The following is an 11,781-nucleotide window of genomic DNA, read 5'->3' as shown; positions in this document are numbered from 1 at the left end:
CATTTTTTTTTTTTTTTTTTTTTAAGTTTCTCATCTATAAAAGTCATGTTCAGATGATCCTCTAACCTTTAATACAGTAGAACCTTTAATGTAGTAGAACAACATATTGAAAATAAGCATGCCTTGTAAGGCTGGGTCAAGGGCTCAATTTCCACCCGAGGCGGATTTTATCCTGAACGGATTAGATTCGTTGTTGGAACGGCTGGCTTTCTAATATCCTGTCCTCCTTCTCTCTTCGATTTAGAGGCGATAAGAACCGGACCTCCGGCATGCAAGCCTAATGTCATACCCAATCAGCCACGGAGGTTGTGCAAACCACTTATTATAATTCCCCTTTTTTAATATGTTTGCCAACCACCCAAATTGTAAAATAATAATACAAATAAATAAAATTATTAAATTAAAAGGAAGGAATTTTAATTGTGTTTAAGCATATTTAAATGCTTGCCACAAACATCGTTCCCCGATTATTTATCCTAGATAAATTTTATTACATGACTTGGACTCGAACCACCAACCTCCACATCCAACGCGTTAACAACTGCACCACTGAGATTGGTTAAAATTATTATTATAATTCCGCTTTGTACTTTCCTTATCCTATAGGAAGGAAAGTAATGTATTTTAAAAATTTACAGCTCTCTTCTTTCGCTCAGTAATCAAGGCAAGGGCGACATCATTCTGTTCCCTTTATTATCCTTCCCCTCTTTTTATTTCCCCTCTATCGCCCCCTCTATTTCCCCTGTATCAATCTCTTCCCTTATTTCCTAGTAATCAAGGCAAGGGCGACATCATTCTGTTCCCTTTATTATCCTTCCCCTCTTTTTATTTCCCCTCTATCGCCCCCTCTATTTCCCCTCTATCGCCCCCTCTATTTCCCCTGTATCAATCTCTTTCCTTATTTCCTAGTTCCCTTTCCTGTGGTGCCCTTAACTTTATAGTATTTATTTCTCGCTTTGAGTTCATAGGTATTAATTAATTTAAAATGAGTTTAACTTCCTTCCTTACCTTTTAATCATTCCAATCTCATTTTAAGTTTACTCGTAACAATTAGGTCTGAGAAGTATGCTGTGTCGTTTTGGCAATCCAAAACGACAGTCCGTCGATAAATTTTTATTGATTGTTTCTCTCTATCAAATTCACCAGGATTGATTGATTGATTGATTGATTAACAAATCAACGGGTAAAACCCATGTATTCTGGGATCTGGAATGTCTCCTTCTCTCCCTCGAATAGTTTCACCTCTCTATTCTCTGGAAGACAGAAAAAAGGGAGAAAGGAAAAGAAAGAGCGAAAGAAAAAAAAAGAGTAAAAGAGGAAGAAAAAGAAAGGAATGGAGGAAGGGAGAGAAAAAAGAGACGGATAGAAACTGGTTTTGGCTAAAACAAAACTTTCCGAGTGGGATGCCCTTCGCACTCAACCTTCGCTATTGATAGAGCGTGAGGAAATTTGGACTATAGTCTACTCCCTGTGTATAGTCCCCTAGCTAGACGCTGATCTACTCTCTGTTTATAGTCCCTCAGCCAGACTTGTTTATAGTCCCTCAGCCAGACCTGTTTATAGTCCCCTAGCTAGACGCTGATCTACTCTCTGTTTATAGTCCCTCAGCCAGACTTGTTTATAGTCCCTCAGCCAGACTTGTTTATAGTCCCTCAGCCAGACCTGTTTATAGTCCCCTAGCTAGACGCTGATCTACTCTCTGTTTATAGTCCCTCAGACAGACTTGTTTATAATCCCTCAGACAGACAAGAAAGAGAATAGAGTAGAAAATGTATATTAAAAGTTATTTTATTAGTAATTTTTTCCCTCTCTGTCTCTCTTCCTCCATACTTGTTTATAGTCCCTCAGCCAGACTTGTTTATAGTCCCTCAGACAGACTTGTTTATAGTCCCTCAGCCAGACTTGTTTATAGTCCCTCAGCCAGACTTGTTTATACTCCCTCAGACAGACTAGAAAGAGAATAGAGTAGAAAATGTATATTAAAAGTTATTTTATTAGTAATTTTTTCCTTCTCTGTCTCATGAATAATCAAATAAATACTTGGTATTTCTCTGAATCTTCTTAACATTGGACTTATACTCAACATCACAATGGTCTTATCTTTATTTTATTAGTAATTTTTTCCTTCTCTGTCTCTCTTCCTCCATCTCATTCACTCTTCATTTTCTCTCTCTCTCTATCCCTCTCCACAACCTCTTTTTCTGTTCTCTTTCTCTCTCCTTATCCTCCCTCTCCCCCTCTCATGTTCTCTCTCTTTCTTTTTATTTTTTTTTCTCCCTCTCTCTCCCTCCGGAAAATGAAGCTGCACTTTTTATGCAAATTCCCCTAAGGGCGAATTGCTGTCATATGCCACAAACTGAATTTACCTAAAACTACGTATAAATAACGGTTTGAAATAATGATGTCAGAAAATTAATAGCAAATGTCTCATCGATAGGTACGTAATAAAATAACGACAGTGAAACACCTAGATCTTTTATCTTCAAAAGAAAATTTAAAAAAATAGAGCTTTCACTTGTAGCTAAAGTCTAGAAAATTTAATGTCTCACACTTGACTTTTTTATCAGCGAAGTAAACAGACACCTCAGGTGTCACCCTTTCTTGCGAGCGCTGTCTCTCTCTCTCTATCCCTCTCCACAACCTCTTTTTCTGTTCTCTTTCTCTCTCCTTATCCTCCCTCTCCCCCTCTCATGTTCTCTCTTTCTTTTAATTTTTTTTCTCTCTCTCCCTTGCATTCTCTCTAACAGAAAAAAAACGTCGGAAATTTTCATCTGACTTCTGACTTCATTTTTGCCCCTGGCTGCTGATTTCTTCCTCTTTGGTTCCTCTGACTGACTGCTGATGTATTTCTTGTATTATTACATTTCTTCACAAGATAAAGCTATAAACCTAGAGCTGCCCACCCGAGTTAGCTTGGGAGGTAGTGTATCTGTCTTGTAAGCGCTAGACTGACTGCTGATGTATTTCTTGTATTATTACATTTCTTCACAAGATAAAGCTATAAACCTAGAGCTGCCCACCCGAGTTAGCTTGGAAGGTAGTGTATCTGTCTTGTAAGCGCTGAGTCGCAGGCTCAATTTCCACCTGCGGCAGATTTATCCTAAACAGATAAGGTTCGTTCTCGGAACGGTTGGCTTTCTTCTATCCTGTCTTCCTTCTATCTTCGCTTTGGGGACGATAAGACCTTATCAGTTAGAGTTCCCTTTACAAAATTAAAAAAAAAAAAACTCGTCTCGTCTCATAATCACGAGGCGAGATACTTTCTTCTATCCTGTCTTCCTTCTATCTTCGCTTTGGGGACGATAAGACCTTATCAGTTAGAGTTCCCTTTACAAAATTAAAAAAAACTCGTCTCGTCTCATAATAATCATGAGACAAGATAGTACATCCTGCCTCGGTAGCGTAGTGGTCAAGACGCTCGCCTGGTAAACAGGAGGGCGTGGTTTCGATCCCAGCCGAGGCATGGAATTTTATCCTCATTTATTTGAGATTTTGACCACATAATAATGGAGCCCTAAGGGTTAGGTGGTAGAAAACGCCTCCGGCGTTAACCTCGCCTAGTGGTTACCTTCCACTCAAGAGTCTATTATTATTACATCAATTTCTTGTCTCCTCGTTCATCACTTATCTAGGTACAATCCATTCGTATTGAAGAGGTCTGAAAGCTTGCACTGTTCTGCATTATTCATATTATTTTTCATACATTGTGCTCCTTTCAATATCGAGTATGGATTTTTCATTTCAAACTAATTCCTCTCGACATCTCGAGGTCATGGGAAAAACACATTTATGCACTCCTTAGTAATACCTTTGTTACTGCTTCTCTTTTTGTCTTACTACTTACTAATTTATCAGGAGAAAGATTTTTCATTTCAAACTAATTCCTCTCGACATCTCGAGGTCATGGGAAAAACACATTTGTGCACTCCTTAGTAATACCTTTGTTAGTGCTTCTCTTTTTGTCTTACTACTTACTAATTTATCAGGAGATATGGAGATAATATTGTGGAGGAATATGGCAACATTGAAAGATGTTGGATTTTTTGTTAGAATAATTATCGGGAGATTGTTATCGAAAGCCTGAAATTTTTGAAGTGGTGGAAGCTGAGAGTTGAGAGCGCCTTTCCTACACGTGCCCATAATTTTATTCTTTGAAACTTTAGTAAATATAGCTATTCTTCTTCTTTTTCTTCGGCTTTTCTAGAATAAAGACGGAGTCGCCGTTTTTCGTCAGCCTCTCAGTCACCCAAGCCCCTAACTAGGGTGATTGGTTTGGGCTGACATTTGGTTTTGGCTACACATTTGGATGCCCTTCGCACTCAAACTTTGCTATTTCTTCAGCAAGGGAAATTCAGGCTGATATACATATTCCCTGTTTTACGTCCCCCGGCCAGACCTTTATATTTCTTTATTATCACTTACATTTGTACTTACACTTACACCATACACACTTACACCTAAACTTACATTTGAATCAGCGCAGCGCTTAAAACTACAAAAAAAAAACATGTAAAAATAGTTTCAACCTCTTTCCTTTTTAAGCTTGAATTTTATAAATAACACTTTAAGTACCTAATTCATAATTTATTTCTAAGAAGGTACAAAACGTTTATTTATTGACTTTATTTGAATTTGAATACCTATATGTATAGGTACTTGTACCTACTTTTTTTATAACCTACATTTTTATTTATTCCTGTCTCCCTCTCCCTTCTTCTTCCCAATATAAATATATTTTTCTCTCTTCATTTTGAATAAAAAATAAAAATAGAACGGATATAAAGAGAGAGAGAGAGAGGAAGAAAGAGAGATGTATAGGTACTTGTACCTACTTTTTTTATAACCTACATTTTTATTTATTCCTGTCTCCCTCTCCCTTCTTCTTCCCAATATAAATAGATTTTTCTCTCTTCATTTTGAATAAAAAATAAAAATAGAACGGATATAAAGAGAGAGAGAGGAAGAAAGAGAGAGAGAGAGAGAGAGAGAGAAAAGGAAGAGGCAGAGAGAGCTTGCAAATATCTGTTTGTATTTTCTGGGTTTGAAACATTTAATTAAAAATCATAGAAACATAAGAACATAGCAATGATAGTATTAGTGATATTGACTACTATAGGAGATAGTAAAATAAGACTGGAGGCCTTTCAAACCCGAATTCCCAGATGGAAAAATCCGGCTTAAATCCAATCTAAGAAGCACTCCCTGTTTACAAAGGCCCTGAAATTCCTTAGTATGGAGTGTGATTTAAAAAAAAAAAACATTGAAATATAAATCAGTTGACTGAGGGTGACATAGGCTACTTAAAATGGTCACATTCCATCCTGATTCAAAATGGCGACGCTTCAAATTCAAAGTCATCCCTCTTACGCCGCGCTGATTTCGTACAAAGGACGAGTCAACAACTAGGCTTCATTATTGTTAACAGTGTCATACGTGGCTAAAAGGTATAACATTTACCTATTTCAGAAGAACTTGAATTTTTAGTGGTCCAAAAGGGACTCTCTCAAACTCCTGTCACCTCAGAAGTGAAAGGCTCATGACGTGACCAAGCTGAATAACAAGATCCTCTGTATTCAAATAGCATTGAACCCCCGACCCTCCGACTGCCAGTCCTCCTCCAATGCTATTAAAGTCTTCTCCGTTCTTATTTCAATTGTTATTTTATTGTTTTTCCCTATCAATAATGTGAACTAGCACTTGGTGATAGGGAAATGAGGTTTCGACATAAAAAAAGCTGTTTTTCTCGTATAAGTGGATAATGCAGTTTCAACCGTTCTATTTTGTAATTGTAATTTTATTTGACATTTTAAGTATACATATTTTTCATATAGGTTAAATAAATTTCAAATTGAGTTTGCTGGTGGACACATCTCATGATTAATGAGATACATCCACCAGCAAATAGGACATATTTTGAATTTCAATTTAGAGCCAAATGTGATCAGGAGGCAGGTCCACACTAAACCAACATCATCCGCTAGAACTGCCAACCGTTATCCAACCCTCCCCACCTCCACTTACATACATACGTGGTTAGAAGTTAATTTTATTATTAGGTATTCGAGATAAAGATAGTCAGCCAACGCCATCAACAACTCCAGCCAACAATGTCGGCCCAGTATGGACCCGCCAATATGGCAATAATGAATGTAAACCAAGAGTGTTGATCACATTTGGTCTATTTATGTCGAACTCACCATACTAAAAGAGACCCGCATAGGGTTCTTTTGTTTTCAGGTGGGTGGTGGGTAAGTAGAGGTATAATTTATTTTTATACGTAGGTAGGAGCTAGGTACATACTTTTTATTGTAATCTTATAAATCCAGCGACATTTCTAGTTGTAGAAGGCATTAGACTCACAACCAGAGGGATAGCGGTTCAAATCCCTGCGGTGACAGAAAAAAGTAATTAGCTTTCTAATTGAAAATAAATAAAATAAAAAATCATCCTTAAGGAAAGCCAATTGGGAGTTTTATTCTTCTTCTTCTCCTTCTTCTTCTTCTTCTCCCTCTCCTCCTTCTTCTTCTTCTTCTTCCTCTTCGTCTTCTCCTACATCCTCTTATCCTTATTATTCCTCTTCTTCTTCTTCTTCTTCTTCTTGTTCTTCTCCTCCTCGAATTATAGTAGAAAGTAGGCTTATTAAAAGTTCCCCTTTTTCGAATGAGGTTTTCGAAATGGCGGATAGAGGCTAAAGGATGGTTGGGGGCCTACAGTTAAACGAAGCAGCCATTGCGGTCATTCGACCATTAGTCAATCAATTTGCGGTTTAACTTTGGAATTAGGACGATTTGACTTAAATACCTCCAGAAGTTTTTGTACAGTACAGTGTAGGTGTATGAGTGTTGGGGGCCCCTACTATCCAGTATCTGGTCTTGTTAGCTTGGAAGGTGCTTGTCTGTCTTGTAAGCCGTAGGCTCCGGGTTCGCTTACCGCCCGGGTCGAAATTTATACATTTTACTCTTCATATTTATCTTAGGTGTTCTCCTCCTCAGTTCAATTTGAGGACGACAATTAGATCTCCATTGTCACAATTCCCTCAGCCAAACCTCTTTAAGCCAGCCTAGTTAGCTTAGTTGGTAGTGCGTCTGCCTTGTAAGCGCTAGGCCGCGGGTTCGATTCCCGCCCGGGGCGGGATCCTGATGGGATAATGTTCGTTCTCGGAGCGGCTGGCTTTCTCCTATCCTGTCTTCCTTCTCTCTTCGATTTCGGGATGATAAGACCATAGCAGTTACAGTTCCCTCTGTCAAACCTCAAAAAAAAACCTCTTTAAAAATTAATAAATAAAATACCTAATATTAATCGAACCTTGGGGCTTAAGTTACTCCCCTATTTTCGAACTAAACTAAACTTTCTTTCTACCTACTATTTCATAGTATTAAAATGTAAAGTTTTGTTTATAATCTCCCTCTCTCCTGTCTTCCTTCTCTCTTCGATTTCGGGACGATAAGACCATAGCAGTTACAGTTCCCTCTGTCAAACCTCTTAAAAAAAAACCCTCTTTAAAAATTAATAAATAAAATACCTAATATTAATCGAACCTTGGGGCTTAAGTTACTCCCCTTATTTTCGAACTAAACTAAACTTTCTTTCTACCTACTATTTCATAGTATTAAAATGTAAAGTTTTGTTTTTAATCTCCCTCTCTCTCTCTCTCCCCCTCTCTCTATTTCTACTCTATTTATTTCTCTCTCACTTATTCCCCTGTCAACTAAAGACCTTTATAGGTACTTTTTCCTTGGAGAAAGAAAGAGAGAAGAAGACATGGAAAGTTAAGAGAGAGAGAGAAAAGGACATTTATAAATTGAATAGCCTCCACAATATAAACAAAAGTTTGGTAACTTTTGTTGAGGTATTTCGAAAAAAGCCAAAACTTGAGAAAAGGTCAACACAGAGGCCTCTGGAGAAAACCGTTTAGCTTGAGGAGAAAAAGATAGAGAGAGAGAGAGGGAGCGAGATAAAGGGAGAGATACCCACAGTCCCATTTCCGTCCTTGGCCCTCGAGAGAGAGAAAGAGAGAGAGGAGAGAAAAGGAAAGAGATAGAGAGAGAGGAGAAAAGGAAAGAGATAGAGAGAGAGAGAAGAGAAAAGGAAAGACATAGAGAGAGATGCAAAGTAAAGGAATGCTTAGAAGCCCCTCAACTTTCGAAATTTCCCATTCATATTTCGATAAAAGTGGTTAGTCTCCGTGCTGCTATCATGAGGCTAAGTGCACCCTAAAATAGACTGAAACTGGTTGGTAGGGTGGTAGGTAAGGAAGATAGGCATAAAAGGGCTGGCCAGTGGCCGGTAGGTAGGTAGGTCGGTAGGTATCCGGCAGACTTACACTCCATTTTATGAGGAATTCTCGTTTTTAAGTCAGACTGAAACAAAGTTTGTTCATAAATAAGGCCCTAAGGAAAGGTAAGGTAGGGTTAGACTGGTATGTTGTTGGTAGGTATTAGGAATAGGCAGGTAAGTAGAGGTATAATTTAGGGTCAGACTGGTAGGGTAGGTCAATGTATGGTAGGGTATGTTAAGGTAGGGCAGGGTAGAGAATAAGCTAGGATAAGGTTAGGAAGGTAGGGTGACATTAGTCAAATATTAGGTACTTGCCTTCAACAATCATTTGATCGGACCGTTACTGGACCGTGACTGGACCTTGACTGGCACTATAGTGTGAATCAAGCTTTAGGTATCCAATCAATGTTATCCAAAGCCTGAAATTTTTGAAGTGGTGGAAGCTGAGAGTTGAGAGCGCCTTTCCTACACGTGCCCATAATTTTATTCTTTGAGACTTTAGTAAATATAGCTATTCTTCTTCTTTTTATTCGGCTTTTCTAGAATAAAGACGGAGTCGGCGATTTTCGTCAGCCTCTCAGTCACCCTAGCCCCTAACTAGGGTGATTGGTTTGGGCTGACATTTGGTTTTGGCTACAGATTTTAAGAGTGGATGCCCTTCGCACTCAACCTTTGCTATTTCTTTAGCTCGGAAATTCAGGCTGATACACCTACATATTCCCTGTTTTACGTCCCTCGGCCAGACCTTTATATTTTTTTATTATCACCCCCTAAACTTACATTTGAATCAGCGCAGCGCTTAAAACTACCAAGAAAAAACATGTAAAAATAGTTTCAACCTCTTTCCTTTTTAAGCTTGAATTTTATTGCTTTTCTAGAATAAAGACGGAGTCGGCGTTTCTCGTCAGCCTCTCAGTCACCCTAGCCCCTAACTAGGGTGATTGGTTTGGGCTGACATTTGGTTTGGGCTACGGATTTTAAGAGTGGATGCCCTTCGCACTCAAACTTTGCTATTTCTTTAGCTCGGAAATTCAGGCTGATATACCAATTCCCTGTTTTACGTCCCCCGGCCAGACCTTTATATTTCTTTATTATCACCCCCAAAACTTACATTTGAATCAGCGCAGTGCTTAAAACTACCAAGAAAAAACTTGTTGGCGGCATTTTACCGCTTTTTGGCGGTTTTCGGTGTAATTTAACAATATATTATCTCAGGAACGGTATGAGCTAGAGACTTGAAATTTGGTATGTAATTCACAAATGTGACAAGGATGCAACACAAAACGTTTGGTCGAGATAGGTGCTGCGGTTGGCGGTAAATAAGCCTACACTGTACATAATTAATAATCCAATTTTCGTTCTATGTACATGGGAAAAAACTATAAAAAAGGCCTCGGTGTTCAACGTGTTAAAGGATGTTATAGGCAGGTAAGTAGAGGTATAATATTTAGGGTCAGACTGGTAGGGTTGGTCAATGTACGGTAGGGTATGTTAAGGTAGGGCAGGGTAGAGAGTAAGCTAGGAATGTAAGATAGGGTTAGGAAGGTAGGGTGACATTAGTCAAATATTAGCAACGTGTTATTCAAGTAGGCTGGAAGATAGAGATAAGTCAGAAATACCTACCTATCTACCTACCTACGTTACCTTCCTACTTCAAACACTTCCACTCAATCAACCTTGTCCTATTATTCTATGTCTCCCACTCCCCCCCTCTCTCTCTCTATTTCTCTCTCTCTCTATCTCGCTCTCTCTCTTCTACCTTCCTTTTTCTTTTTTATCTCCCCCCGATTACCTCTTTTTTCCGTCACTGTCCCTCTCTTCTTATTAATTGTCTCTTTTTACCAGGTAGGTATTCGCCCTCTCTCTCTCTCTCTCTGAAGTACTTACAGGGATGATGAAGAATATTGTAAAGAAAGAATAAACTTATTATTATTATTATAAATCATCATTTTCTCTCTCGAAACTACGATTCTCTCCCTCACCCTCTATCATTCCCTCTCTCCCTCTTTCCTTCTTTATCTTTTGTTTTTCTTGTTCTCTCTATCTTTTTCTTTAAAAAAATCGGTTAATCAGTGTAAAAGAAACTCAACGGAACGCGAATCAGTTGAAAAAGAACAAAAAAAGAGGAATGATAAACAAGGAAGTTCAAATGCCATATTGCCATACTATTTTGCCATATTTTAGCAAAAATTGGAAAAATACTATAAAAATCCTAAAAAGGCTTATTTTGCCATGGAGAGTGCCATGAAAAGCCTAAAAAAGACCTACTTTTTTGCTTATTTTGCCATATTTTAAGCGTTTTTGGGTAAAATATAAAACTTTAAGAAACGTACTTAAAGAGCGGTTATGTATTGGGGAATACATTTAGCATAAAAGGTCGATTCCTCAAAAATCCAAATCTGAAGTCAAAACAGCGAAAAATTATTTTAAAAGGTTGAAAATTCAATTTCTATTTGACCTTCCAAGGAAAAATGTAAAACAGTTGCCTCTGATTCTTGGAAATTTTTTGCCATGTTTTTGAAAAAATAAATGCCATATTTTCCCAAAACAAGTGCCATATTGCCATATGTTTTTTAGTGCCATATTTTGGAAAAATAAGTGCCATATTCTGAACTTCTCTGATGATAAACGACTGGCAATTGTAACATGTTTAACATAAAGATATCTAGCAAGTCAAGTGAAAGGCTCATGACGTGACCAAGCTGAATAACAAGATCCTCTGTATTCAAATAGCATTGAACCCCCGACCCTCCGACTGCCAGTCCTCCTCCAATGCTATTAAAGTCTTCTCCGTTCTTATTTCAATTGTTATTTTATTGTTTTTCCCTATCAATAATGTGAACTAGCACTTGGTGATAGGGAAATGAGGTTTCGACATAAAAAAAAGCTGTTTTTCTCGTATAAGTGGATAATGCAGTTTCAACCGTTCTATTTTGTAATTGTCTAGCAAGTCATAAAACTAGAACATTACCCGCCATATTTTACGTCGGATTTTATTACGGGGTTAGTTTTTATGCTGTTCAAACAGATTATTTGTTTTCCTTCTGACTTCCTTTTTTTCGAGAATGAACTTTGAAAGAAAAGAAGTAGAAGTAAAGGAGGAAGATGAAGCAGAAGATGAAAGAAAAACAAGCTGGGCCCGTCCCTCCGGGAATTTTTTAGCCCGTAGGTTATTCGATCGTGGTTAAAGAAAATCAGTACCTATGTACCTACCTAATTTGTTTAATATTCAGTTCATTATTATGTTTTGATTGGAACGACAGTCTGTCGATAAATTTTATTGATATTTTCTCTCTATCAAATTCACCAGGATCTGGAATGTCTCTTTCTCTCCCTCGAATAGATTCACCTCTCTATTCTCTGGAAGACAGAAAAAAGGGAGAAAGGAAAAGAAAGAGCAAGAGAAAAAAAAATAACGAAAAAGAGGTAGAAGAAGAAAGGAATGGAGGGAGAGAAAAAGAGACGGATAGAAGAAAGAGAAGGAGAGTTATGGAAGGATAAAAT

This window comes from Diaphorina citri, unplaced genomic scaffold (assembly GCF_000475195.1).
Source record: "Diaphorina citri unplaced genomic scaffold, Diaci psyllid genome assembly version 1.1 scaffold2284, whole genome shotgun sequence".
Taxonomy (NCBI): domain Eukaryota; kingdom Metazoa; phylum Arthropoda; class Insecta; order Hemiptera; family Psyllidae; genus Diaphorina; species Diaphorina citri.
The sequence above is the reverse complement of the archived record's forward strand: the minus strand, read 5'-3'. Positions refer to the sequence as shown.